We start from the raw sequence: 8,991 nt of genomic DNA, 5'->3' as shown, positions 1-8,991 counted from the left end.
AGCACTGGCGCTAAAGGGCACGGCCTCACTCAGCCCAGCAGCAGCGCTGACCTCAGACACGGGCTGCCCTCGGTTTCTGAGGAACTCGCCTTAGCTAGTTCTTCTGGCAGCCCGCGCCTTCTCCCTAACCGCAGCTAGCCAGCCGCTGTGGACAAAGCCAACAGGCAGCTGGATCTTCTCTGGAAAGCCGCAAAGAGTTAAAAGCCCAGCCGGCGGGGGAGGAGGGGGGGTGACAGGCAAGGTCAAGGGTCAGCGCGGGCTTAAAAGAGCCGCTGCACTGGGCGTTTGCTCTGTACCCACCTGCCACTGCGCTGCGCTGTGCAGCCTGGACGTTGCTGCCCGTGCGCTCTCTCCTCTGCGCCCTGGGCGCCCAGAGGTTACTGCGCGAAGGCGCAGGCTCCAGGTGCAGCCCTCTGGAGAGCGGGGACCATCTCTTGGGTTCTGAGTGCCCCCGACACCAGAGAAAGTTCGGTGAGTGTGGGGAGCGGGTGCTTGGGGCCTGAGTTGAGCGCAGGTGGGCGCCGAGGGCAGGTGAGCAGGTGTGCAGGTGACCAGGTGAGCTTGCGATTACCCCTCCCGGTGATTTTGCACCTGCCCTGCAATCCTGGACTGGAAAGTGTTTTGCAAATGGTTGAGACCAGGTTTTTAAAGGCTGGACTCTCAGAGTTGGAAAGTGTGGTCCAAAGACTAGTAGCATCTCCATCCCCTGGGACCTTGTTAGAAATGCGAATTCATGCGCCCCTCCCAGACCTGCTGAACCAGCATCTCCGGGCATGGGGCCCAGGATGTGTGTTTTAGCAGGCCTCCCAGAAGATGCACCTGCAGCTAAAGTTTGATAACCACTGACTTAATTAGAGCTCATGTAGTCTAACCTTTGGGCTCCTCCCTCACCCCATGCAGGAACCCTCCAATAATCAGCAATGGGTGTATAGACTGGGTGTAAGGCATCAGATATCCGGGTCTATTCAGCTATAATAAGAACTTTGAAATGCTTATGGTTTGCTATTTTGTTTCTGACTGTGAACAGTGATCTTTGAAATTTCCTCAAACAGCACTCATGGCTTCAACAAACATTTCTGAGCTTTTACTATGTGGAAGGCTGCAGACAAGGCTCCCTCAAAGTGAAGGAGGGAGTTATGTACTAAAATCTGGTGGCATATTTTTTCTTTATCCAGGATCTTTGCAACTTGGTATAGTTAACCTAGAATGGCAGATTTGTTATTTTGGAAAAGATGCATTTCCTTTGTGAGCTCTGAACAAAAATCCTTAAGGAAAATTCACATTAACAAGACATTATAGATATAGATATAGGTATAGGTATAGATATAGATATAGATATAGATATAGATATAGATATAGATATAGATATAGATATAGATATATTGTTGTTGTTAATCCACACCTGAGGATATTTTTTCCATTGACTTTTAGAGAGAATGGAAGGGAGGGAGGGAGAGAAGAAGAGAGAGAGAGAGAGAGAGAGAGAGAGAAAGAAGCATCAATATGAGAGAGACACATTGATTGGTTGCTTTCTGCACATTCCCTGATCAGGGCTGGGGATCAAACCTGCAACCCAGACCTGAAACTCAGGTACATCCCCTTGACTAGAATCAATCCTGTGACTATTCGATGTGTGGGCTGACACTCTAACCACTGAGAAACACCAGCCAGGGCAGCAAGACATTTTTTTTTTTAAATCTTTGTATTGATGTTTACATGATACATTTTATAAGTAGAATAAATATGGATACTGAGATTTTTTATGAACCAAAGTGAGAGAGACAATTTTCACCTTCTCTGAGGAGTCCAAAGCTAGCCACCTCACACTAACTCTGAGAAGAAGTGAGTTGGAAACAAATATGGATGCCCTGTGGACCCAAGTTACGCTGTTCCCTGTTCTGCAAGGTTCCCAATCATTCCTGCAGATGAGGCAGGCTCTTCATCACTGCAGAGAGAGCCTTACTCATGAGCTTTCTGATGATGAAGGTTCTATGAAGGGTTTACTGTCAGTTTGTATTTTTTTGGCTGTTGTTCTCCTTTGGTGGCTTAACTATTAAGTCTAAGTTCACTATTGACTCCTCCTGAGACTCTGGAACAAATCTCTGCAGATATTTCTCGGTTTTCTTCTCTCTTCGATGAGTGGAGGCAGGATGCGTGGTTTTGCTGTGGCACTTGCTAGCATTGTTCTAAAGTTTCCCCCAGAGTTCCCTACCTGCTGTATGGTTGCAATGGTGACTCTTTATATCATGTGAAAAGAGAGAAAATACCAATACAATGATCATCTATTTAATTGTGTATGTAGGTTTTATGTTAAAACATTTAGAACAGCGGTTCTCAACCTGTGAGTCGCGACCCCTTTGGTGGTCGAACGACCCTTTCACAGGGGTCGCCTAAGACCATCCTGCATATCAGATATTTACATTACGATTCATAACAGTAGCAACATTACAGTTATGAAGTAGCAACGAAAATAATTTTATGGTTGGGTCACAACATGAGGAACTGTATTTAAAGGGCCAGAAGGTTGAGAACCACTGATAGAAGGTTTGCTCACAGGCTAACTTCTGTTTGAAAACAACTTCAGAAATGTCGGTAAAATTGCAAGCCATTGCTAGAAATATCACGAGCCTGTGAAAAGAAAGTTTGCCACTATAAATAGTCCCCATCCTGAATCATGGCTGCACACAGTTTGTTCAAAAGTAATAAAAGGGCATATACTTAGCGTTCTTCTATAATCCTATATAATAAAAGCCTAATATGCTAAGTGTCTGGTCGTCCAGTTGGCCGTTCAAGCAATCAAAGTATAATGTGCTAATGATATGCTAAGGCCGCTCAACTGCTCGCAATGATGTGCACTGACCACCAGGGGGCAGACGCTCCAACTGGTAGGTTACCTTGCTGCTGGGGTCTGGCTGATCGGGACTGAGCTAGACAGGCCAGACACACCCTGGAGCCCTCCTGTGGTCCCTCCCTGGCTGGCCAACCTCCCACATCCCAGCCATGATTCAGATGGGGTCCCTCAGCCTGGCCTGTGCCATCTTGCAATCTGGAACCCCTTGGGGGATGTCAGAGAGCCAGTTTCGACCCGACGGTGGAATGACCGGTTGCTATAACATGCACTGACCACCAGGGGGAAGATGTTCAATGCAGGAGCTTCCCCCGGTGGACAGTGCGCTCCCACAGGGGGGGTGTCACTCAGCCAGAGGCTGGGCTCACAGCTGGCAAGTGCAGCGTTGGTGGTGGGAACCTCTCCTGCCTCTGCAACAGCATTAAAGATGTCTGACTGACGGCTCCCATGGGGAGCAGGCCTAAGCCGTCAGTCAGACATCCCCCAAGGGCTCCTGACTGCGAGAGGTCACAGGCTGGGCTGAGGGACCTCCCCGCCCTTCCAAGTGCATGAATTTCATGCACTGGGCCTCTAGTGAAGTATAAGGTTTACAAATATGTCTCCATGGTTATTTTATGTTGTGTTTTCCTTCTTCAAATTCAAATCACCTTCCAAAAGGGAATAATTTTTAACTCTGGAACTTTTATCCAGAACCCTCTTGCTCTGACAGTGGAGAACAGGGATTCACTGGAGATGTGACCTTTCATGGGTTGCAGTTTGCTTTGAGGATGCCCCTGTCAACCTTGTAGGATCTCAGATCTATGTCCTCTCAGATCTGGGTCCTCTCTGAGCAGGTGCAGAAGAGGAGGAGGTGTGCACTGGCCAAAGCTTGGACCTAAAGATACAAATGAGATGCATGCCTATCTTATGAGGAAGGGCTAGATGGTGGAGAATTGGCATTTGGCTGCATTAAAAATATTTAAAAAAATTTTTTTAATTGATCTTAAAGAAATGGAGGGGAGGAGGGAGAGAGAGCGAGCGAGCGAGAGAGAAAAATATCAGTCGGTTGCTATCTGCACATACCTCAACTGGAATTGAACCTGAAACCTGGGTGTGTGCACTGACTAGAAATCAAACCCACCACCTTCTGATGTACAGGATGCACTCCAACCAACTGAGCCACACCAGCCAGGGCACATTTGCCTGCATTTTTGTTAACCCTGTCACTCTCCAGTGCCCTAGATTCCCTCTGACCTGTTTAATTCTGATTCTTCAAACCACTGTTTGGGGGGCTACTATAATTCAAGACTTGGTCTCTGAGAGGCCACTGTAAAATTCCACATTATTTGATGGGCCCAGGTGACACCTTGAGCCTTCTCCATTAGCATGGTTAACTAATAATTATCTTGGAAGATAATAAGACACATCAAGAGATCAGAATAGTGGGATGAGAGCTTTATAAGGGCAGTGGTACAGTAGAAAGAGCATCATCTTTGCAGTCAGAGAGACTGCAAGTTTTGGGGACTATACTATCTCTCTGAGCCTGTTTCTTCATCAGTAGTATGGACATAAAAAGACCTACTTTTTCTGCTGGGTCATCCATCTTCTGAGTATATTTCTTTGGCTACCCTTAGCTACAAAGGAGGTTTGGAAGTGTGTTTTCATAGCCGAGCACATTGCTCCATCCATCAATATAGAGGGTCTATTGATTTAATAAAAAGGGAATACTGGGTAATGGATAGGTGACTAGAAGTCTCTGTAATAAGGCTGCAGGCCAAGAATGGTTCTTTGGAGAATGGCAGGTGACAATGGTTGTGGTGGCTAGTGGTGTGTTCATGTGTGTGAATTGGAGATAGAAAATGGTAGAGAAAATGTGATAATAACAAGTTTCTGGGCAACTGGATGGCTTGAGGATGTTCAAGTCAAGCAGATAGGCTCCTGAAATAGATAGGTGCCTGGGTGTGAAACTGTAGTAATGTATCTCTGGCTAGATCTTGGAGCAGTTTATATAAATGGTTATATTTCAATCTGACAGTAATTCTGAGAGGTGAAAAAATATGTGCTTATCACCACTTCATTGATGAGAAAGTTGAGGCTCACAATTATTAACCCTTGCCCAAGAATGCATGCCCCGTTAGTACCAAGATGCTCCAGACTTTAGCTTTTCTTACACCCAGCCCATCTCCTTAATGGAGAGCGGGAAAGTTGTAGAAGAAATGAGAGGATAAAGATAATTTTGCATGCTTTATTTTAATTATTGCAATAATGTAAGAAACATAATTTTGAAAGCAGGAGATAACAATACAATTTTGCAGACAGTGTAATGATTTAAGAGGCCATCTACCTTGGGTTCAAATCAGCATTTTATCATGTACTAGCTGTGTGAATTTACATAAGATAGTTAACATTACTTTTTTCTTCTATCTCATGGGCTAGTAGTACTATCAATGATGTTTCTCTCTTGTTATTGTTCCTATCTCTCTATTCCTCTCCCATCCTCTCTCTCTCAAATTAATGAAGACATGATAAATAAATCAATAAAATGTGAAAAATATGTCTTTTAATTGAAGAAATATGGCATTCTTCTCTTAAGAAAGGCTTCCAAAAGTAAAGAATTGGCAGATCAGAAGTTTCATCATGTTTCAGAGAAATACATAAACACCGCACACAAAACAAAAATAAATAAGACTAGTATGGTGTTATTTAAGGGTAAAGGACAAACTATCCAGTGGAAAAATAGATAAATTAGGCTGACCATAAATTATCTCAGCAACATCAGATTCCAGAAGACAAGTCTCATAGAGACTTTTTAAAGATAAAGAACAAAGAATAGTGATAGGCACATAATAGGAAATATGTAAGAGCTTGCAGTTTCAGATAGACCATAGCTAAGAAAAACAATTGAAAACTGAGTTTAGATAGCCGACTATAAAATAAATCCAGAAAATATCAATAGTTTTTCTATAAGGTAGTAACAAGCAGCTAAAAGAATAATGAGAGGAAAATGTCATTCTCAATAGCCATCAAGTACACAATAGCTGAGAACTATAAATGTGAAATGTGTAAGACCAACTTCTGTTGCATCCCTGTGCCTGAACTTGACTCTCTCCACTGCCCCAAACACACATTCAACAGCTGCACGGAAAACCCAAAGCATGAGTCTGGGTCTTATGCAAAAATACTTTCAATAGAAAGAGAAGCATTTGTTGTATGCCAAACAAAGATTAAGAATTAGTCCAGGAAACACAAAAAATGATACCAAACTCTAAAGAACAAGAGGACACAGGCTTCATAAAGCAAGGGCTAAAAGCAGTGGTTCTCAACCTGTGGGTCGCGACCCCTTTGGCGGTCGAACGACCCTTTCACAGGGGTCACCTAAGACCATCCTGCATATCAGATATTTACATACGATTCATAACAATAGCAACATTACAGTTATGAAGTAACAAGGAAAATAATTTTATGGTTGGGTCACAACATGGGGAACTGCATTTAAAGGGCCAGAAGGTTGAGAACCACTGGCTTAAAGAAATTCAAGAGATAACGAAAGGCAAAGCCAAGGAAAGCACAAAGGAAAATAAAGCCTTTACAAAACCAAAGCCCCAATTAGAAGCAGCTGGATACAAGTCAACCTTGTAGAAAATGGAGTTTTGACTTGGAGGACTGCTTTGGGAAAAATCTCATAGGTTGTGGAAAATAAGGACCAAGAGACAAAAATGGTTAGAAAGAATAATAGTGATGGAAAACAGAAACAGCATAGGACTAGATGGACTTTCTGGTGGGGAATATAGGAGAGAACAAAAGGAACTGCATAACATTGTATTTCTTTGATCTCAAATTATCAATTTCAAGACGCACTGTTGCTTTAAAAATAGCTTTTGGGGAAATAAAAAGGAATGATAGTAATAAATGAATGTGTCCCTCATAAGACATTTCTCAGTTTGAGAAAGATTAAAATATGAAAAAAATAGCTCAGCCCATATGGCTCAATGGTTGAGCAGTTACCTAAGAACCAAGAGGTTACGGTTTGATTCCTGGTCAGGGAACATGCCTGGGTTGTGGGCTTGATCCCAGGTGGGGGCGTGCAGGAGGCAGCCTATCAATGATGTTTCTCTCTTGTTGTTGTTTCTATCTCTCTATTCCTCTCCCTTCCTCTCTCTCTCAAATTAATGAAGACATAATAAATAAATCAATAAAATGTGAAAAATATGTCTTTTAATTGAAGAAATATGGCATTCTTCTCTTAAGAAAGGCTTCCAAAAGTAAAGAATTGGCAGATCAGAAGTTTCATCATGTTTCAGAGAAATACATAAACACCGCACACAAAACAAAAATAAATAAGACTAGTATGGTGTTATTTAAGGGTAAAGGACAAACTATCCAGTGGAAAAATAGATAAATTAGGCTGACCATAAATTATCTCAGCAACATCAGATTCCAGAAGACAAAGATCAAAGAGCTTAGAAAAAAATAGAAGGAATGAGACCCAAGAATTCTATTGCCACATTCTCTGTATGGCTTCTGTTATATTTCAATTAGGCAGCCCTGATTTAGATTGCTCTAGATGAGGCAGGGGAGGGTGGGGGGAAGGAGGAGAGATCAACCAAAGGACTTGTATGCATGCATATAAGCATAACCAGTGAACACAGACACCAGGGGGTTGGGGGTAAGGGGAGGAACAAGGACACATATGTAATACCTCAATCAATAAAGAAGAAAAAAAAGAAAGAAGTTGTCTCTGAACTGGGGAACTGGAAAACAGTGGGACGAGGGAGACATTTTTCACTGTATGACTTTTGGAACAGTTTAAGAAAGAAGAATGCAAAAATATCTCATTAGTAAGTATTTAATTGGTTACACATTGAAATTAGAACATTTTGGATATATTAGGCTAAGTAAAATGTGTTATTAATTTTATCTATTTCTTTATTAAGGTGGCCACTAAAATTTTAAAATTATATACACACAGTCCTCGGGTTATGTGGGACTCAACGTACATTGTTTCGTGGTTACGTCGATATCTCCCATTTATTTATAAAAAAAGAAAAGTTCCATCATTTCGACGTATATACATATGTGCTTTATGTTTTTTATTATTTATTTATTACAAATAAAGGTCAGGAATTGTCGTATTTATTTTAAATTTTTTTTTACTGTTTCACTTCATTACTGCTGTGTATGTGCTCCATGTGAGTAACATAGGTGGTTATGTAAGTGGGTTCCGATTTACGGCGAAAATAGCATTACAAGTTGGGCCGTAGGAACGGATCTTCGACGTAACCCGAGGACCTACTGTATGTGGCTTCTTGCATTCTGTTTCTGTTGGACAGTGCTGATCTGGTCGGTGTAGAAGGCAAAAGGAAAAGTCAAAATAAAGAACCCAAGAATGTGTATGGACTTATGGGTACATTAATTCCATAAACTTAAAGAATTCTAGTAATTCTTTAAACTTATAAGTAAAATGGAAATAACTGTGGTATTGTGACCACAAACCAAGAAGTATAATTCTTGAGAGAAAAACTACAGCATAAAATACCTAAAGTTTAAAAGGTAATTTCATGACAATAGATTGGGAGACGCCCTTTGCCCCTATAAAATACAAACAAAAAATTAAAGAAGAGGAAGGAAATGTAAACATGCTAACTTTTTTTTATCTTTCATAGGTGAGGGTCATAAATATTGTTTCATTTCTAAAGTTGATGAATTTTGACATTTATTTATTTATTTAATTGTTTTATGCTTAAAGTTATTACAAAGGGTATTACATACTAGAGGCCCGGTGCACAAAAATTTGTGCACTTGGGAGGGGGGGCCCCCCTCAGCTCGGCCTGTGCCCTCTCGCAGTCTGGGACCCCTCGGGAGATAACGACCTGCTGGCTTAGGCCTGCTCCCGGGTGGCAGAGGGCAGGCCCAATCCCTAGGTGCAGCCCCTGGTCGGGCTCAGAGCAGGGCCGATTGAGGAGGTGGGGCGCTGGCCCCTGTCATGCACAGAGCAGGGAGGAACGGGAGGTTGCGATGCCACCCCTAGTTATGCTCAGGGTACGACCGATTGGGGTTTGGGGCACCGCCCCCTGTCACACTCAAGGCAGGGTCGATAGGGAAGTTGTGGCGCCACCACCTGTCACGCACAGAGCAGGGCCCATCAGGGGGTTGGGGAGCTCCCC

At 42.7% G+C, this 8,991-nt stretch overlaps 1 protein-coding gene across 1 annotated transcript in view; it reads left to right on the top strand.

The window, feature by feature from the left end:
* The first annotated feature begins 303 nt into the window (after positions 1-303).
* Positions 304-8,991, top strand: part of COL6A5 (collagen, type VI, alpha 5) — a 107,667-nt gene continuing 98,979 nt past the window's right edge. Inside the window, exon 1 of the mRNA XM_005863598.2 lies at positions 304-471. The gene's annotated coding sequence lies outside the window, so the exon portion shown is untranslated. The remainder of the gene's footprint in view (positions 472-8,991) is intronic.

Source organism: Myotis brandtii, unplaced genomic scaffold, assembly GCF_000412655.1.
Source record: "Myotis brandtii unplaced genomic scaffold, ASM41265v1 scaffold18, whole genome shotgun sequence".
In the NCBI taxonomy this organism is placed as follows: domain Eukaryota; kingdom Metazoa; phylum Chordata; class Mammalia; order Chiroptera; family Vespertilionidae; genus Myotis; species Myotis brandtii.
Note: the sequence above shows the minus strand (reverse complement) of the source record. Positions and strands in the feature narration are given on the sequence as shown.